The 21,968-nt window shown below is 38.4% G+C and overlaps 1 long non-coding RNA gene across 2 annotated transcripts; it reads left to right on the top strand.

Moving 5' to 3' along the window:
- The first annotated feature begins 6,620 nt into the window (after positions 1 to 6,620).
- Positions 6,621 to 11,113, top strand: LOC140032682 (uncharacterized). 2 transcript variants are annotated; one of them, XR_011836598.1, is made up of 2 exons: positions 6,621 to 6,942; positions 10,774 to 11,113. It is a non-coding gene; the product is annotated as an uncharacterized lncRNA (long non-coding RNA). The 2 variants fall into 2 exon arrangements; XR_011836597.1 differs by lacking the exon at positions 6,621 to 6,942 and adding an exon at positions 8,101 to 9,443.
- The last annotated feature ends 10,855 nt before the right edge of the window (positions 11,114 to 21,968 follow it).

Here is a 21,968-nt window from a genome sequence, read left to right as displayed (position 1 = left end):
TCAAAGCCTTGATGTTGTTCTAAGGAGTACACCCGAGAGGACACTTTTGATCCATCCTTGTCCCCCTTCGACCGGTCAGGGTGGGTCGTGGTTGGTGGCAGAGTCCCTTGCCGCTCGCGCAGGCGAGCTGGACAGTTAGCAATTTGATGTTCGGCACTCCCACAGAGCAAGCATTTTCCTCCTTTCCTCCAGCAATTGTCCTCCGAGTGGTTTAATTTTCCGCAATACCCGCAGGGTCCGCGTGCTGCAGAAGCTGAGCCTCCTCTTGACGGCCTCTCTGGTGACATTCCCGGCATCCTCACTCCTCCCGTTCCCCGCCCAAATTTGGGAGGGGATACTTTCATCCTCCTGTCCCGAATTGTCTCCAGGAAATCCTCTCTTTTTCGCCTGAAAGTTTTTCACCTGGAGCCTAGCATTCTCTACCCGTTGTGCCTTTTCCACTGCTTCACTGAAGGCGTTAATTTGGGCTGCCGCGAGGTCCTTCTGGATTTCTACGTTCAGGCCCTGGACAAATCGCCGTATTCTTCGTTGCTCGGTCAAGATCAACTCAGGCGCAAACTTGGATAAGCGGGTAAATTGACTTTCATATTCCGCCACAGTTTGAGCCCCTTGGCGGAGCCTAATGAACTCGTCCTCCTTCCTCTCCTGGACTAGAGGAGGGAAAAACTTTGCATTAAATTCTCGGATGAAGTTCACCCAAGTCCTCGGCGTCTGCTCCCGTTCCCATTTCTGCCTAATTACGTTCCACCAGGAACGGGCTGCCCCCTCAAGTTGAAATACGGCAAAAGTCACTTGCTGTTCATCAGGGGTAGTGTAGGGCTGCAAATATGTCAGCCATCTTTTCAAGCCATCTCTCAGCAATGTCCGGGTCAGGTCCCCCAACAAACTTCGGCGGAGCGAACTTTTGAAAACGTTCGAGAGCTCTATCTTCGCTCTCGATATGATGGCTAGGGTTTCCGGGGTTTCCAGGGTTAATGTTTGGGTTCTGGGCTTGTTGCTGCACTACTTGTGCTAGCAGGTCTATCATTTGCTGCATAGCAGCAGCTATTTGCACATTAGGGTTTACTTGCGGTTCCAGATTGGGTCCAGTAGAGGTTTTCCCCGTACCCCTAACCGGTGTGGGTTGTCTAGTTCTGCGTCCACGGCCTCGACCACTCCGAGTGCCTTCCATCAATCTAAGTCAATCTAGGTCACCAAATAAATATACTGTTAAAGGGCACCTAACCCTCCTTTCCGTAGCACCAGACAGGAACAATGAAACAAGAATAAGCAACTCAAACATTTACTGCGAAGAGCATCTAAACACATAACACGTATACATAGATCACATAACCAGGTTAAGCAATCATACGGAACAGTCAGTCAAGTACATATGAAGTCATTGCATGAAACAATAGGGTCCTCAAAAAGTACTTTGAACAACTAGGTCACAAGTGCAAAAGAACTTACGAAAAGCTTTTCCCCTTCTAGGGCTTCGTCCAAATATTTATATCTTAATCAAGGTCGATCACGCTTAACCACCCGAACAAACCACACGAAGTTCCATAGAATCACCTTTCTAGTTCACCAAATCCTTTCTAACCCAGGCCTTTATATCTTTCGTATCCGGGCGCAAGAATCTCGTCTAAGATAATTCACATCTCGAGCCGGCCGGTCCCAAGAGTAAACCATCCTTATTAAAGATTCCTACCCGACATACATACCTAGCTTCCTCGAGTCCCATGATAATGATTCGTACACTTATCACATGCCCGGTTCATACTTATGCTCAAACGAGCACTTAAACATATTCATGAAATTAGGACCACAATACCACTTGGCCCAGTCTCACTCGACGTGGCTCTGATACCACCTGTGACAGCCCCACCTTCCCCTAAGGCGAACCAAAGGGGTTAGCGGACTGCCTGCCCAGCTCTCGCCAGGACTAACGGTTCAGTTTACGTCGATCTATTACGTTTCGGAACTTACCATTGCGCGCAAACAATTCAAAATCATAAAAATAAAAAAAACGAAAATCGAAGCCGAAATTTATCCAAACCACGGCCAAGCATATATGTACATTGGAAATCAACATTTACAAGCCAAACGGCCTACCAAAATATCCATCTAGTTCATACAAGTGCAATTAGGCCAATACAAGCCATCCATTAAAGAAGTACATATTCGGTTTGCCTATCAAAAGGAAATGAACCCGTTACACATTAGGGTTTCATTTCGTGAGCTATACAAAAGACATTTACATGCTCAACTTGGCAATTGACTATCCAATCCATTCTCAAAAGTAGTTATATCCCTGTAAGGAAAACAAATATCACGGAATGAGCTAAAGCCCAGTGGTATACTACTACATGAGCAACCAATAGCATATAGCATATCCAATCACTTAAAGTACACAAATAAGCAATGAAGCAAAACGGTAAAAGGATACGGTCGGCTCTCAAGAGCCCATTTCCATGCTTGCAATCTTGATCCAACCTCATTGACTCTCCGTCAATGTTAAAAGTACCAAACCGTAGACCACCCTTCACTTCCAAATCCTTCCACCCATCATACCCCAACCGGGCCCGCACTCCATTCAGTCATTTTGGTAATACTCGAGTATACCGGAACCAAGGGTCTCAATACCACAAGGTTCCCCAGTACAGTCCCCGTGGCAATTCAATCTTCACGACCAAGCCCTCGCCGGCTCGATCCAATTGACTACCAAACGGGGTTGAGCTCAGTAATACAGTAAGGTCGTTGGACATCGTCCAAACAACACCAAATCAGTTTCCATAAAATGGAATGCAATAACTCATATATCAAGTTCAGTAAGACAGTGAAACAGTGGACAATCAGTGATACTATCAAAAGGGGTGAGGGCGGTCAAGTACACCCTCACCTTAATCAATTCCAATATCCAAGTAAGCCTTCAAGGCATCACATATACATTTAGCAAAGCCACATAATAACATTTAAGTGAGTAGTATACTCACCAAGCAAGTAAATGGTGTTTCATGCACCACGATCACCAAGACGTCGTGAGCTACCGTCACGCCCTAGAACATGTAACACATATAATAAGACTCCACACCGAGCCATAAACAACACCAATTCACAACCCCAATAGGGTTTTATAAACATATACAAGCATGATAGCAAACCAGAAATTAAGAGAGGGCTTTAACTTAAGCCTTGATAAGAAAACCGGATTTGACCTCATAATGCGGTAATGGCACAACTCTCACTACAAGTATCGGATTGGGGTGTAAGACCCACCATTTCGAAGCCAAGAAACAGAGCTACAACAATGTAGAAGGTCACTCAATCCAGTTCCTAACACAACTAGGTCAAATATGCAAAAATACTATACCAGAATCACCAAAACAGGTTTGCAAAACACAGAAAACTGTAATCGGTATATCTCAGTCCATACAAGTCCAAATGCCGAAATTCCAAAGGCATAAGTTAGCTAAGACATCCAGCTACATTTCATCAGAAGACACCAACTCCAAAATCCAAACCAACTCCAGTCAAAATGGCAAATTACTATCGCAGTTTTCGCATTCTGATCAAAGCAGAACAGCTACAGTAATTTCGTCATATCTCACTCTACACTAATCCAAATGACCTGGAATTTTACAGGCACGTCAAACACATCAATACCTACAACGTTCATGTTTTGAGCAAAGTCTAATTCGGCCTCTAACCCTATGATCTAAAACCGGACAGAATTGGGGTTTTATGAACCCTAATTTTCCATTTTTCCATCCAAATCCAAAATTGATTGCAAATACTTATCAAACATACCTACTAGAGCCATTATAGTCCATTGCCAATCATCAAAGATGGCCACAACATTCATTTCATATTAAACCAGAAAAATTCCCAATAAAATAAAAACTTCACCAAAACAAGCCAAATCAAGAGATAAATCACATATTCCAACACTCAAGCCACTTCTAAGCATAATAATACCATCATTAGGTGTAGTAGGGTGTTCAAGCATAACTTACCAAGAAACAAGAGATGTAGAGAGGTGTTGGACACTTAGCTCTTCAAACAAACTTCACTACAACCCTTACTAGCACTAGAAGATAGGATTTTATGGAGTGAAATCTAGTCTAAGCTTTTGTTTATGGAAGATTGAAGCTTATGGAAGCTTGAAAGTTGGTGGAATTTCCTTCTTCTTTGCAAGGAGAGAGCCGGCCACAAGGAAGACAAAAATGGTGAATTTTAGGCATTTTTTTTATATTTAATCCTTGGGTCAAAAAAAGTCAAAAATGTGAATAGTATTTCTTAAAGTCCACCCAATCATATTGTGACACTTGTCACACTCATTAATGCATTCTTATCTTTCTTTTTCCCTCTCACATCAATCACTTCACACATTCTACTTATCTCTTAACACCCGATAAATTTTACACAGTATCCGAAACTTAACCTTATTGGCCGAATTTTTCCGAACTTTTCGCACTAGTGGGTCCCACGTCCACTATTTACTCTTAATTTTCTAAAATTTCACCAATGCTAGAAAAATCATTTTAAAACTATAACTGCTCATAAAATCCACCCAGATAATATTTCTAAGCCAGAAACGCAAAAATTATGCAATTAAGGGAACTAAAATCCTAGGAAAATGATTAGGGTTTTACGGGTTCTCACAGATGGTAGCGTAGAGTTTTCCTCTCCAAAATCACTCCACCAAAGCCTTTAAATCTCCTTAGTGAGCAAGTTTTATGGAGTAGTTGGTACAAACTTTGATTGGAACTCAAGATTCAAGCACAATTTGAAGTTGAAGTTGAAGGTTTCTCTCTTGTTTTTTCCCTCCCCTAAAATTTCGGCCAAGCTCAAGAAAAATGGAAGAAAATGGAGCCAAGAAAAAGATAAAAAGGAAGGAAAATGTCTTGGTCAAGACTTTGGTTGGATTTGTGACACATGGCTTAATCCCAAATATGTCCACCAAAATATCTCTCTTTTCCTTAGTCAATAATGGTGGCTGGCTTAAGGGTTAATTAAGAGCTAATTAGCTCAACTAAAACAAGGAGATTAAGGTAATAAAGTGGTGGTCAAGTGGTGTACTCACTCGGTAACAAACGGTACCCGTCGGTTTGGGCCGATTTTCTTAAATCACACGTACTAGGGTTTTTTTCTTCCTATTCACTAACTTTATATCATTGCTTCTAATCACATATTATTTCTCACCTAAAAGTCACTCTTAAGCCCCAAATTTGATCCTCGCTCCGTACCGGATAATTACACTACGGATACACGAAAAACCCTATTTCACTTTGATTTGAAATCGAAAAGGAAAACCCTAATTTCTTCTGATCATTGGCATTTTTCTAGGGTGATTGATTAGTAAGATGGCATAGAATAATATTTTCCAAATAATTTTCAAATAAAAGGAAATTTTCAAGAAATATATAAGGAATTTGCAAGTCCTCACATTGGCGGGCCGTCTGCCTAGCTCTCGCCAGGACTCACGCAAGCAATCTAGCTCAAATCCTTCCGAAGAATAACCTAAGCTATTACAATAATGAATTTCCCAAAATAGACCAATTGCTAAATCCACATTAACTTCAGAGATAACAGCATTTGAAGATAGCCAATCGACGGCTCTTAAACACGTCACGTGTTGTTTACAAGGAGTAAAGTCATACAATCCCAAATACATATAATTTCATACTGTGAGAACCCTGAAAAATAGACATATAAATATCAGTGCATATTTTATTTGCATTTTAATTCTTTAATAAATTTTAGCACGAAGTCAAATTGTTTCTAAATAAGTATGTAGAATTAAACGTTATGTACAAAATAAAAGAATTGTGCTAAACTACTAAACTTCGTGGTTTTGTTACATTAACTTCATATTTCGATGGTAAACTATTTCATTGATCTAATCATTAATTTCTTCGAATTCTAGAATGGTAATTAATTGTTTTGAAATAAAAGTGTAGAGATAATTTTTAAGTAATAAATAATATAATTGTGCCAATATTGAATTATTCGGTTTTGCTATATTAAATTAATATTTCTTGAGTTAGATTAATTTATCGCCTTAAAATAAAATACTAAAATACTTAGTTTCCTTAATGTTGAGAATTAATGTTACCTGAGTAGATTAAGTATATAAAATTTCTTGAATTTCTATAACTAATTCTAAATTAGTGAATAACGTTAAATACTAATAAGAATGTTCACTATGAGACAAAGCCTATAAATTTTAGATAAACATGATACAAGTATACTAAACATAATTAAGGTGTGAAAAATTCGATAATTAAAGCCTTACAAGATTAGCATATTACTAGGCGATCAAATTATACTTGGGGATAAATTTTGGAATTAAGTTAGAACTAAGGTCTTGAGTGGAGATTAGGAAGAGAAGTGAAAAGACTAAAATGCCCTTCACAATCCCCACTACACCACAACCATCACCATGCACGGCCAAACACCCCTTCTGACAACATTTCCATCACCGCCCAAATTGTCCAATCCCATTCTCTCCAATTCCATGCGTAAACCATCTCCACACTCAACCAATTCTAACCACAAACACCTCTCAAAAACCACGGCACCCTCTTCATTTCCTTTCCACTTCACATCTCAAACCACAACTGCATTTCATCCTGCCTTGCTAGTGTCGACAAACCGAGAGAGCGAGAGAGAGGCCGAGCTGCACTCTGCAGCCGAGTGGAAGAAAAGAAACCGCAGGATTGAATGTTTTTGGTTCTGGCCGTGAGTTGGAGTGAAACCAGGGAGAGCAAGTGGAAGTCGGAGGAGCTGCTGATCATCACCATTTTCGTTCACTTCAGACCAACATTTCCCAGCTGCAACCATCTTCACCACAACACCATTTCCAGCTGCAAATCGAACCAGGACCAACCAGTGTGCGTGAGAGCCGAGAGGGAGCAGAAATTTTCCAGATTTTCTTGCGTGAGCTTAGCTTGCTGTGAGGTAATTTCTGGATTCATTTTATGACTAATCAGAGATAGTTTGAGCTATCTAGGGGCATGCATGTACTAGGGTACAGTCGGATGAATGAGATTAAGCCATTAGAAAATTTCTGTTTTGGATGTTGATGTTTCTGCCGAGAAGTTGAGCCGATAATACAGTTTTATTTTCAATTTTCTGGGACAATCTGAGCATCTAAGTGTACTTAGCCGAATGAAAACTTGAAGATTAATACCATGAATTAACCGAAGGAAAAGTTGGATTTATGACCAATCTAATTGCTGGAAATCTGTTGAGTTGGCCGAGAGAGGGAAAGAAAGAATTTCCAGTTTTTCTCTTCAAATCTTGGCTGCAAATTTCGTATTGTAGTTCAATATACTCATAACACAATAATCACCGTATGCATGCTGAGTTTGAGTGAACAAAGTAATGAATTTTGTTAGGGAAAGGTTCGTATACCAAATTATCTATTTGCTGCAATTTTTCCAGCTTAGCCGATGGTGGCTCTTTTGAGTTTTAATGGAAACTTGGTGAGTGGGCTCTATGAATTCCCACAATGACTTGGATGATCTGATTAGCTAGTCAAGTATTTGCTTGTCGGATTTGAGTACTTAATATCATGTATTAGCCGAGTAAAAAGTTGGTTTTATGACCAATTAGCTGCTGGAAATTCTGTTTAGCCGATGACAGATTTATTGTGGTGGAATTATTTGCCAAAATTACATGTTATTTGTTTTATTTCATGTCGGAAAATTTTGATGGTGGGCTCTATGAACTCCCACCCTTGGATTGATGATGGATATAATGCTAGTTTAGTGTTTAAATAGATAGATTAATGATACCTAGCTAGTCTAGACTCCAAAAGATGCATCGTTCAAAAATGTTCAGATTTGCCCTGTTTTAATCGCAACCCTTTTTGCAAAATTTTGAGAGTTTCATGACTTGTATATCATGTTGATATGTTGAATATATGGTGTACAAAGTTTCATTGAAAAATATCGAGGTTTGGTTGGTCAAATAAATCGATTTAACAAAGCTAGTAAATCTGGAACTATTTCCGAAATGCTCTGACCAGCTTTCGTATTTCGGCCATAATTTTGAACTCCGATGTCGAAATCGAGTGATGTCAGCGGCATTTGAAACTAGACATTCCAACCTTTCCGACAATATAAAATTCACATTCTGGTTCCATGTATGTGAGCCAAACCAACTATTTTAAGTCGGCTGTTCTGTTTCTCTGCTTTACAAGAACAAAATGCTGAGGCTGCAACTTGTGACTCGAATTCGAGCTAGTTGTGTGCCGAATTTCAAAATGATTTCTTCTATGAAATTATAGCTCTATGAATGTGTTTTCCAACGCCTTAAACCATGCCAAATTCCGAGTTAATTTGAGTGATCTGTGATCAAAATATGAAACCTGCTCTGTCCTTGAAAACCCTGATTTTTTAGACAGATTTGATGCAAGGTTTGGCAAAGACTTGCTAACTGAATATTTTGATGCTAAACACTTACCAAATGTACCATGAACGTTCTTTAAGTTTTGCCTAAACAAATGAACCAGGTTTGGAGGAATTTTTCTTTGACCAAATATCTGAAATGGAAAAACAAAAGGTTCAAGGCAGTTTTGTCTTAGTATTTGCGAAATTTTAGGTGTTTGATTGACCACCTTTCCGAAGTTATTTTTCCATGAAATTTGGTAGAGGAACAACCCTTATATGGTAGTATTATACTGCTAATTATGGTGTTATTCCGAGACCGATTCATGGGTCAAATAAATTACCAAAGTTCGAGACTTGATTTTGGAAAACCCTTGTTTAACAAGAAAATTTTAGTAACTTTGAGCTACCGTATCTTGGTGCTCAAAACTCCGTTCCTCATTCCGTTTGTTTTGTTATACTCTTGAATTACAACACTAATAGAGTTGCAAATTTCAAAAGCTATTTCCAAACAAGTGAATTTTGCCGAATTTCCAAAGTTGGCCAAAAACTAACTTAAATCTGCCTTATGAACCAAAACAGTAACTTTGAGCCCATTTTGACTATCTTCCATTTAGAATCATGAAAAAGTGTATTCTAGGAACTTTTAGCATTTTGAAGGAAGTTTCCAACGGTACCAAGTTTTCCAATCTTTGACATGAAAAAGGTGAGCTACGATTTTTCAAAGTATTGCATCAAAACTGAAATTTTCCGTATTCCAAGGAAATGGAGTTTTTCAAGTACTCCTTATTCCTTCGATAATATTCAAATGTCTTATCCTTGAATTTCATGATGTAGACTTAATTTCTCTTGTACCTTGAAACCCCGCTTGAGAATTTAGATTTAGGATAATTAAGACTTGTTCACGAGATTTTTCCTAAGTTTGTACTATGACACGATTTTCAACAATAGTAGGGATTGTAAATGATAGACTATTACTATTCGTTCAGGCGCACGCGAGGACCTTTAAGAGGATCCGACAGAGGACGCTTGAACTTCAAATTGAACCTATTGCCCTTGTTTGACTAGGTGAGTGTTCCATATAGGAATACGTAATTGAGTAAGTCTAGAACATGCTCATTTCATGATCGTTAAGTATTTACCATACTCGTGCCTATTTAAGAAATATATATATGCATTGCATATCGACATGAATTGGTTAAATGATTAGCCCTATCAAATAATCTTGTAAACTCAATATGTGCTTAGCCTGCTTATTTTATGCTTATTCGGTTAAAGTGCTCTTGTAACTCGTTATGTGACAATTTGGAAAATGAGTTCCGATCCATCGAAGTGCGCAGTGTGTACTTTATCACACTAGCCGTTCGAGTGGTGAAGTGTGTGAAATATTTTCTAATGAATCTGCGAATCTAAATGTGGTTGCGTCGTTGGGTGAATCCCTCGACTCGTGAATCAACTACCATAACTAATGAATCTGTGAATCTAAATGTGGTTGCGTCGTTGGGGTGAATCTCCTCGACTCTTACGTGGTAAAAGTGCAAAACGGCCAATGGCGGCCTATTAAAATGACATATGTCTACCAATTAACCGTAATTACCACCGTTTACCGTTTACCGTTTATCGTTTACCGTTTACCGTGTTTACTTACCGTTTTCTAATATATGTGGTTACTGATTTCTTGATTATCATAAATTATATGCTCATATGAAGTTGTCCATCATTGTTAGGTGAGTGTGTACTTTACCTCCCTCGACCTATTCAAATGATGAATTTTACTTTTGTCGAATTACTTTGTTACCTGTGCATGTTGTAAGCTATAAGCTGAACTTGGGCCCCGCCTCGGTTACTGACCTACTCGAGCCAGGACTGGGCTCGGTCGGGTAGGTTGGAACCCTGGACAACCGTTTCGGTATACTCGAGTATTACCACTGGAGGGATAAGGTGATGGCCAGTCAACCGTGGGGATCCGGGAGTTATAAGGTGCAGATGACCGACAAATTTCCACTGGAACACCGTATCCTTTTGTGGTTGCTTTGCTATTATAATGTTATTGCTCTCCTAGTTGGCATTCTCGGGTAAGACTCCTCATGAGCATTAACCTCTGAGATGAAGCAATCCTTGTAATGTCCTTCTAGTCGGACGAGCCACTATTTGTTTGACTGAAAATTTATGAAAATATATTTATATGGCCATTCATTCCAAAAGTACTAGTTCTACATGTGTTTTCAAAGTAGCAATTACCCGTGTAATGATTATCACCTCATGGTAACATGCCATTGTGTAATCTAGAATCATGCATACGATATGCATAACTTACTTGACCTATTTGAACTGTTAGAGTGTCTTGGAACCTCACTGGGCTGTGTAGCTCATCCCACGTTGTGGTTTTCTTTTACAGGTTCTGACAACTGAGGAAGACTTGAGATCTACTTGTACTTTAAGCATGTAGTTTGAATTAAACAATGTAGCTTTTGTTTCGGGTTGCCACTTGAAGCTGGAGAAGTGTAACCCTTGAATTTGTATGTGGCTTGTATGAAATTTGTTACTTGGCTTATAAGGATGTATTTGAATTATATGTTTTGTTTCTAGGGTTGTAATCGGGAAGGTATTTTAAGAATCGACGTTGGCTATCTTAAGGCACTGTTATCTCTGAAGTTAATGTGATTCTAGAAACCGGCCTATTTGGAGGGAAACGATGTTGTAATAGATTAGGTTATACTTCGGAAGGACTTTTGCTAGTTGCTTGTGTGAGTCCTAGCGAGAGCTGGGCAGACGGCCCGCCAACCCTCTGGTTCGCCTTAGGGGGAAGTGGGGTCGCCACACATACAACGCAAATATCTACATACAAACCAGATATCAGAATTAGGGTTTACATTTTTTCCAGCTTCAAGTGGCAACCTAAAACAAAGGTACATTGTTTACTTCGAAATACATTACAAACCGCTAAGCGAAGTCATGAAGTTCAAATACATTCATAAGAAAATATAAGCAGGCTCAGATCTCTCAAATGTCAAGACCTGTTAAGGAAAACAAATAAACGTGGGGTGAGCTATAGCTCAGTGGTGCCCCAAAACATGCAATCAAATAAAACAAATAACACGCATTGATTTCAACTAGAGTAAACAAATAGGAAAGCGTGTAACAGCACAAGGTAGGATACAGGGCTCTCAGGAGCCATTCTCCACGCTTGATCAAAATTTACCATAGTTGACCCTTCGTCAACTCTCACTACCTAAGGTCCATGTAGATTTTTTTCTTAACTCCGGTCACCAATCATACCCCTTTACCGAGCCCGAACGCCAAACACGAGAGTGGTAATACTCGAGTATACCTTAATATAGACTGGTCGAGAAATTCACCCAACGATGTTACGTCCAACACGTGGTTACTAGGTCAGGATAAGAGGCCCTCCCACCTTTAAGGTGTGGTACATTCCCCTGCCTAGTGATTTAGTACTTGAGATAGGATAAGAGACCCTCCCACCCTTAGGTATGGTACATTCCCCTACTCAGTACTTAGCACATGATATAGGATAAGAGGCCCTCCCACCCTCAGGTGTGGTACATTCCCCTACTCAGTGCTTAGCAACTGCAAGCAGGATGTTCACGAAAACATTTCAAACAAATCACCACTCGAAAGGCTAGTGTGATAAAGTACACACTGCTCATTTCGATGGATCAGAAACCATTTTCCACTTATCACATATCAAGTCAAGAAAGCAATTTAATCAAGTAGGCATAGCACAAGCAGGGACACTCACCTAGGAGTGAAACTCGAAGGTCAAGCTGGGATTCAAAATTCCACATCCTCGCTATACCCTAGAAAACCAGGTTTTAAAACTATAAGTTTTACTATACAAGTGCTTGATTTATATATAAAATTATCAGGTTTTATAGCTAGATTATTTTCTCGAAGAAACTCAACCATTCTTTTGAAATTAAAACTAGTGAAAGTGATAAAACATTCCGTATGGTTTCTTTTAAGAGAAATACTTTTCTTTCTAGAGGAGCAAATAGAACTTATTTATATCAAATGAGTTTTCTTGCCGAACAAGTTTTCTACACCTTTTGTTTAAAACTACTAAAATCTCGCGTTTGTAATGAGTTTCCCAAAAACAACTAGCCAGGGACAAATTTTTAAGGAAAGAAAAGAAAAAAAAATAATACCTAGGGTTTTAAAACCAAGTGAAATCATTTTCTAAAAATAATAAAGCTAATTTAAGCCAGGAAAAGAAATAACTAGTTGACAATGTATTTCAAATCCCGAATTTCTCACGTGATTGTTCAAGACGAATTTTTTTTTGTAGTTTAATACATAGAGTAAAATATATTCACATAGCCCGATTTGAAAATACTCAAGTTCCCAGGGTCAAAACGAACTTTTCAGATTCCGATTCACAAGCACATTATATCTCAGATTTGCCAATATAGCAAAATCACATTTCAAACAGCAATATCACTAGGGCTTCGTCAATCATTAGCCCTAGGTTTCAACAGATTCATTTTTGATCAAAAAATAAAACAAATGACCAAGGCTTCGTCAATCATTAGCTCTTGGTTTCAACAAGCTCATATCAGATCACATTTAAACACAATAAATTCAAGGCCTCCAAGAAATTCCAGCAGTTAATTTCATCAAAACCGTAATGCTCGTAAAATTTACTCAAATAGCCAACCATTCAAATGTTTCACTACTAAATATCTTACAAGACTTAAAACAACATTTTTCAAGCATATCCAACCATTATATTCCAAGAAAAAGAAAAATCCAGAAACAACTACAAATATCCCCAAAAATCCAGAAATTTGTCCAACTAGCCTCGGATGAACATGCATGTAGCAGATTTCTGTTTCATTTTATTTTTTTTTTATTTAAACCAATTAATTAACTACATGCAAAGCTTAATTATCTTGTTATTAACTAGCTAATCATGGTTATAAGCTCAGAACAACAAAATTAAACCAAGTAAAGTTGCATTATTCAAATCAAGTTCTCGGCAAATCCTATTTCCTTCCGAATCAGATTTCCTTAAGTTTTTAATCTCTTCATCCGAACGTATAACTCAACATGCAATTCTTAATCATATTATTAATTCCTTAGCTAATCACGATTGCATGCTCAGATTATCGAAATTTAGTAAAGTACAACTGAAATTTCTTATCAAACTCTCGGCAGAACCATTTCCTGCGCACAACAGATTTTTCCCTTCCTAAATTCATCATCCGAATACTTAAGCATCACATGCAAGCTCCTTAACATCTTCACCTACTTATTTTTAGTCAGTCTAAGACCAAGATTTACCTCGGTTTGTAGCTTAGCTCACGCACGAGAAAAACTGAAAATTCTCTCCCTCTCTCGCTCTCGGCTTGCTGTCGCGCTTGGAGGTTGGTTCTGGTTGGTGTTGCAGCTGCGGGGTGTTGAAGTAGAAGGATGATCGTTGCTGGTGGGGTTGAAGGTACAGTATGAAATGGTCAGCTCGTGGTTGGGATGAGGAAAGTGGTGCAGCTCACTCCCTCGGTCAGAACTGAAATGTTGCAGCTCGCGGATTGCAGCTCTCTTTTCTTGCTCAAGCGTCTGATCAGGAAAGGAAATGGAAGCTTGGCTCTCTCTCTCTCTCTCTCTCTCTCACTTGGTCGATGATCACGAGGTGAGATGGTGGAGTGTTTGTGGGGAGAAGAGGAAATGTGCTTCGGCAGAAATGGAAGTGTTAGTGTTTTATAGAGTTGGCCAAGAGTGTTTTGGGTGGTTGCATGGTAATTTTCTGAAATAGTGGAGGGGTATTTCGGTCTTTTCACATTTTCTCCTAATTTCTACTCGAGTCCTCAATTCTAACTTAATTCCAAAAATTATTCCAAATGAGATTTAAACGCCTACTAGTAAACCAATCTCGCAAGGGTTCAATTATTGAAATTTCTACATCCTAAGTTATACTTAGTATACTTGCGTTATGTTTATCTAACATTTAACGATTTCACCTTAACACTAAGGTTCCTATTTACTCTTGACCTTATTAGGGAAAAATTAGCTATCAAAATTTAAAGCATTTATTTTTAGAGCAATAAAATTAATCTAACTCAAGAAATACCGACTTAGTTGTAACAGGTCAAGTAAGATAATAATTTAGTACTATTATATTATTTTTCATATAAAAATTATTTTCACGCACTTTATTTAAAAACAAGTAAAAGTAATGCTAGAATTTATTAAGGGATTAGAAATGCAAATGAAATATGCACTGAGGTTTATATATATATATATATTTTGAGGTTCTCACATCTATGCTACCCAGCTCCAGGTGCAGCTCGCTTGGTTGTTGCGGGTCATCAACCACTGGAGGAAACATCCTACGCAAAGGTTTGAGCTGCCCCTCCACTAGCTGCGGGCATAGTGCCTGTGTAGCAGCTGCTGACGTCGCTTCTTGCGTTAATGAACTAGAATTGCATTCAGGTTCAACCTCACGTGCGTAGCGACCCAGACCCATTGGCTCCTCCCCCTCCATGACCGTAGGCTCGACTACCTTGTCCCCCCACTGGTCTCTTTCTTTAGGCAGCCACTCCCAACCCCTACCAAGCTGTAGTATCTGCTTGATAGTTACAGGCGTAGCCACCACTGCTGGAGTCGGCCTCTCCTCTGTTATTCTTGGTTTTGATGATCACAAAAGTTCTTTGAAATGTTTATACAGACCAAGAAAGTGAACACTTTGATCAGGCCGATGGAACAAGGAAAGCATATGTTTGATTGACTCCAGTCTACGATGCTTTGGATGTGGCAAACAAGATTGGAATAATATAAACAAATTTAGTTATTGTTTTGTTCCGATCAAAGATACAGTCTTTTAAGTGTGACAATAATGATCACAAAATATTTTGAATTGTTTATCTAACCTTCTTCAAATATAAGTGTTGTTGCTTACCAAAGAATCAGGTACGAATATGACATGAGATGCAAATTAACCAAAAGAAGAAGCAAAAACAGGACACTCATGTCGGACGTCCGGAAGGATTCTGTCGGACGTCCGAAAGGATAAAGAACATCAAGAAGGAAGCTCTGTCGGATGCTCGTAAGGAAGCATCGGACATCCGGAAGGATCGGACGCTTGCCATCGGACGCACATCAACCGCATCGGACGTCCGAAAAATTCCAAGATGACTTGCCAACTCTCTGCCTACCATCGAACGCTGTGCTGTCGGACGAAACAAATGCATCGGATGTCCGAACTTCAACTTGGCTGTCATCGGACGATTGGTTCGGACGATGATTTGATCGTTGGACGTCCGACAGCCCCAACGGCTAGTTGACTCTTCAGCTGCCTTCTATCCGTTGGAAGCATTGATGAAACCCATTTCTGGTTCCCTTTAAAATCAAACTGGTCTGAACCAAGCAGGGACTTTTGCACACTTTGTTTACAAGATCTCAAGAGATATTTTAGCGAGAAAATAGTCTTCAAAGCGAGATTTGTTTGAAAGTGGTGTGAACTTCTTGTGAGCATTTCTTTTGTGGTTGAAAGGATCTTTAGTGTAGCTTTGTTGAGGGTTTTCTGAGTGGTTGTAAAACTTCTTAGCTTGACTAAGTGAGGCTTAGGGCAAGGAGGAAGTGCTCCCTCCATTGTACATCTAGTTGATCTTCTTTCATCAAAGAGAAGTTGCTCAACCTAGTGATTGGTCTTCAAGTTTGAGGATAGCTTGGTAGACACTTGGTTTGATTCCCTATCTTACTTTTCTGTTTAATAAAATTCTCATTGCTTATCTATACTTGTTTTTCTGATCAATATTGCTCTTGTCTTCTAATCTACTTGGTTGGTCATTACTAGAAAAGAAGGTAAATTTTTATTAAAGAAAAAGTGCATAAATTTGGTTAAGATTTTAATCAACCCAATTCACCCCCCCTCTTGGTTGTCTTTGGGACTTACAATTGGTATCAGAGTTTGGTCTCCTTGAGGTTAAGCTCTAACGGCTTGGAGTAAAGATGACAACCAGTCATGCTATGTTTGTTGAGGGGCAATCTGTTACTAGGCCTCACATGTTCAGTGGCTCCAACTATGTTAGCTGGAAAGAACGGATGATTATCTTTTTGCAATATATTGATATTGAACTATGGTTTATTGTGAGTGAAGGACCGCATGAAGCTAACTTTCTTGATGCAGATACAGGGTTGCTTCGGCCAAAAACGAGAGCTGAAATGAATGCTCAAGATAGGACTAACCTCACATTGAATGCCAAGGCCATGAATGTTCTTTATAGTGCCCTAGATTCAAATGAATCAATTAGAGTAAAAGGCTGCAAATCGGTCAAAGAAATGTGGGATAAACTAAGAGAAATCCATGAGGGTGGTGACAACGTGAAAGAACAGAAAAAGGCTATCTTGGTCACAAAATATGAATCATTTAAAATTGAACCTCTTGAGGATATTGACAAAATGTATTGCAGGTTCACTGACTTGATCAAAGATCTCGAGGTGTTGGGCAAAGAGTACACCTTGGGAGAGAAGAACAGGAAAATTCTCAATGCATTGGGCAAAGAATGGGAAAATAAAGTGACTGCAATAGAGGAGGCTAAGGATTTAAGTTCTGTGCCTATAGAATCTATCATTAACTCACTAACCTCTTATGAGTTGAAACTGAAATCTAAAGTGCAGGAGGAAGAGAATGCTAGAGCAAAGAGAAACATTGCTCTAAAGACTACTCAAGGTGAAGATGATACAGCTCACTTGGATGATGAAGACTCGGATGGTGATGATAATGATCTTGCTCTCATCACCAGAGGCTTCAAGAGAATCTTGAATAAAAGAAAGTTTAGAAGGGGAGGACCTAGCAATCAATTCCAGAATCAGCCATCTATCACAAAGTACAAAGGAAAATAAGATTTCAACAAGAAACAGTTGGACAAATGCTTCGAATGTGGACAGCTTGGACACTATGCAAACGAATGCCCCATGAAGAAGATGAAAGATGGAAAAGCTGATCGGAAGCCAAGATTCAACAACTTTCAGATTACTTGGAATGAATGCAAATCCGAAGGGGAAGTTGAAGAAGAAGAAGAATCAGCTCAAATGGCCTTCATGGCTATTGGAAATAATGAGGTAACTTCCACACACTCTCAATCTGAAAGTGATGATGATGAAGATGATGATCTTGAATCATTTGTTGAAAAACTGCATAATGCCTTGAAGGAATCTTATGATAAAAACAAGCAGTTAAAACAGAAAATGACTTTTCTCATTCAAGAAAATGCAAGTCTTTCAACAAAATAAACAACTAAAGACTGACAATGAAAGTCTTGTAAGAGCCGGATGTAATGTTCAAAATGAGCTTGATAGAAAGACAAATATTTGTGAAATGCTGAAGGAAAGACATGGTGATTTGAAAAAAAGAATGGACAACTTGGATGAGGCTTTGAAAGCAAGAAAGCAGGAGTTTATCAAAAGGAACATGTCATCTACACATCCTACTACTTTTCAAAGAACATTTGCACACAACAAAAATGCACATGGTTTCACAACATATAGAAGAGGTGGATTGAGATATGTCAAACCAGTACATGTTAAGGACTCTTCCATTATGTGTGGTTTTTGTTGTCAAAGAGGGCATTTGAAAGGTGATTGCTATGTGAAAAGAAATCTGAACAAAGGGATGAAATGCATGTGGTTAGTTAGATACAATGCTAACTATTGCGGACCCAAAAATTAAAATGGGTACCAAACACTTTCTCTTTTCAGGAAAAATGCTCAAACAAGTCCAAATGGTTTATTGATAGCGGTTGCTCAAGGCATATGACCGGTGATCCCTCTTTGTTCATAAAGCTGAAATCAAAATCAAGTGGAAAAGTGACATTTGGTGATGATGTGAAAGCTAAGACAATTGGAATAGGTGATGTTGGTAAGGATGGTGAAACTTTTGTTCATAATGTGCTTTTAGTTGATAACTTAGGTTATAACTTGCTTAGTGTTATTCAATTCTGTGATAAAGACTTGTATGTGTTGTTTAAAAAACATGAATGCATTGTACTTGATTCCAAATATAATGTTGTGTTCAAAGGGAAGAGGTTTAACGACATATATATTGTGATTCTTGATAAAGTTGATTCTTCTAGTTTAAAATGTCTTAAAGCTTCAAATGAAGATCCTTGGTTGTGGCATAGAAGACTTTGTCATTTTAACATGGATTTACTAAAGGAAATTTCGAAAAAGGAGTTGGTTAGAGACTTGCCAAAAATCAGTTTTGATAAGGACAAAATATGTGATGCATGTCAATTTGGGAAGCAAACAAAAATTTCCTTTAAACCAAAGATGTGTGTATCTACTTCTAAACCTTTGGAACTCTTGCATCTTGATTTATTTGGTCCCACTCAAATTACTAGCTTGGGAGGTAAAAGATATTGTTTTGTAATTGTTGATGATTATTCTAGATACACTTGGGTGATATTTCTTGCTCATAAAGATGATGCCTTCAAGAATTTTACTTCATTGTTTGCTAAAGTGCAAAATCTGCTTGGGTTAAAAATTGTTAGGATTAGAAGTGATAATGGGACGGAATTCAAGTATTGTGGTTTTCCAGAATTTTGTGATCATAATGGTATAACACATGAGTTTTCTATTGCAAGGACTCCACAGCAAAATGGTGTAGTAGAAAGGAAAAACAGGACTCTCCAAGAGGCTGCTAGAACTATGTTGAATGAATGTAGGTTGCCTAAATATCTTTGGGCTGAAGCGGTAAACACTGCATGTTATGTGATGAATAGAATACTCTTGAGACCTATTTTAAAGAAAACTCCTTATGAGCTGATTTTTTATAAGAAACCTACGGTTGGTTATTTCAAAGTATTTGGTTGTAAATGCTTTATCTAAAGGAACATCTTGGTAAGTTTGATAAAAAATCTGACGAAGGAATATTTTTGGGGTATTGTGAGAATAAAAGAGGATATAGAGTTTTTAATAGAAGGACTCTTGTGATTGAAGAAGCTATACATATAACATTTGATGAAACCAATGATGATAATTCCAAAAGTTCGTGTGAGGATGATGATGTAGGTGTTCGAGAAGGAATGGAAAAGCTATCAATTGGAAATGAAGGTAGCTCTAAACCAGCAGCAACTGAAATGGAAAATGAAGTTCATAATGATCAAGAAGAGGAAGATGAAGACAAAAATGATGATCCACTCAAAGATCTTCCCAAGGCTTGGAAATTCAGCCAAAATCATCCAAAAGAGCTTATAATTGGTAATCCATCCGAAAAGGTAAACACTCGTTCCTCATCTAGAAAATTGATTGACAATTTTGCTTTAGTTTCTCTTTTTGAACCCAAAAATATCAATGATGCTTTAAAGGATGAAAACTGGATTTTGGCAATGCAAGAGGAACTTAATCAATTTGAGAGAAATGAAGTTTGGACACTTGTTGATAGACCTCAAAATCAACCTATCATTGGCACAAAGTGGATTTTTAGAAATAAGTTGGATGATAAAGGTGTTGTCGTAAGAAATAAAGCCAGATTAGTTGCTAAAGGATATGCACAAGAAGAAAGAATTGATTTTGATGAAACATTTGCTCCCGTAGCAAGATTAGAATCTATTAGAATGCTTCTTGCTTTTGCATGCTTTAAAGGCTTCAAATTGTTTCAAATGGATGTTAAAAGTGCTTTTTTAAATGGTTTTATTGATCAAGAAGTATATGTGGATCAACCCCCCGGTTTTGAAAATACAAAATTTCCAAGTCATGTGTTTAAACTATCTAAAGCTTTATATGGTCTAAAACAGGCTCCAAGAGCTTGGTATGAAAGACTAAGTGGTTTTTTGATTGAAAATGGTTTCAAAAGGGGTGTTGTGGACACCACACTTTTTACTAAGCAAGTGTTGAATGACCTTCTTATTGTGCAAATATATGTTGATGATATTATTTTTAGTGCTACTAATGAGTATCTATGTAAGGAGTTTTCCACCACTATGCAAAGTGAATTTGAAATGAGTATGATGGGAGAATTAAATTTCTTCCTTGGACTTCAAATACATCAAGCTCTTGAGGGAATTTTTATAAATCAAGCAAAATATACCAAGGAATTGCTGAAAAGTTTTGGCATGGAGGACTCAAAACAAGTTGGAACTCCAATGTGCACTTCTACAAAGCTTGACAAAGATGAAGAAGGTAATCATGTGGATGAAAAGCATTATAGAGGTATGATCGGAAGCCTACTCTATTTAACCGCAAGTAGACCTGATATTATGTTTGCTGTTTGCTTGTGTGCTAGATTTCAATCTTGTCCAAAAGAATCACATTTGAATGCTGTAAAAAGGATTTTTAGGTATTTGAAAGGTACATTAGACTATGGTCTTTGGTATGCTAGATCTAGTGAGTTTGCACTATATGGTTATTCGGATGCTGATTTTGGAGGTTGTCGTGTGGATAGAAAGAGTACTAGTGGAACTTGTCACTTTCTTGGAAATTGTTTAGTCTCTTGGTTTAGCAAGAAACAAAATGCAATCTCTTTGTCTACAACCGAAGCGGAATATATTGCCGCTAGTGCATGTTGTGCTCAACTTTTATGGATGAAGCACACTTTGAATGATTTTGGATTGTTGTATGACTGCATGCCTGTATTCTGTGATAATACTAGTGCTATAAATTTGACCAAAAATCCTATTCATCATTCTAGGACAAAGCACATAGATATAAAGCATCACTTTATTCGTGATCTTGTTCAAAAGGTGAAATATGTGTAAATTATGTTTGTTCTAAAGATCAATTTGCTGATATTTTTACAAAAGCTTTGCCATTAGATCAGTTCATTCATCTAAAATCAAAATTAGGAATAATCGAAAAATCATCTTAATTTTTTGGGTCTTCGGACGTCCGAAAGAAGATGAACGGACGTCCGATGATGTTCTTCAGCCATTTTCCAGATTGCGCCTGTTCGGACGCAGCTGTCGGACGCACAACTTCGTTCGGCCGTCCGACAGTGCAACGGCTCAATTTTTTAAACAACTTTCTTCCTCATTTGCTTCAGACTCTTCCTATTCTATTTCCTCTCGGATGAAATCTCTCTCTTCCCTCACTCTCAAATTCGTACCATTTTGAAGCTCTCATTCTCAAATTGACTCAAACAAAACTTTTTCTGACTGATTGCGATTCATTTCTCCTGATCATTTCACCGAATCGCATAACATTTCACAAATTCCCAAATTTCCCTCAAAACCCTACTCTTTCATAACCGCTCTGTCAAATCTTGTTCAAGGCCTTTTTTGACTCAAAATTTCTGTGCGATTCACTTCCCTACTTCTGTGTGCATCATTTGCATCCTTCATTTCACACATTTCGCACAATGGTGAATCTAAGAGGAGGAAAGGTTACTGCCGGACGCAAGCTTCCTCTCAGGGATGAGGATGAGGATCTTCCTACGGTCAAACGTTCATCCAAACGCTTCAAGAGAGGAGCCATAAAGGGTCAAATGTCACGGCCTACTCCACAACCCATATCTCAGCCTGAATCTGGACAGGGAACCTCTTCTCAACCGCCTCCAAAATCAGCCTCTCTCCCTACATTCTTTGATGATGCTGCGAAAGACAAATACTCCTGGATATCCCAGAAAGGTGTCATCCCTCAACG

Source organism: Coffea arabica, unplaced genomic scaffold (genome assembly GCF_036785885.1).
Source record: "Coffea arabica cultivar ET-39 unplaced genomic scaffold, Coffea Arabica ET-39 HiFi ptg000007l, whole genome shotgun sequence".
Classification (NCBI taxonomy): Eukaryota; Viridiplantae; Streptophyta; class Magnoliopsida; order Gentianales; family Rubiaceae; genus Coffea; species Coffea arabica.
The sequence above is the reverse complement of the archived record's forward strand: the minus strand, read 5'-3'. Positions and strand labels throughout refer to the sequence as shown.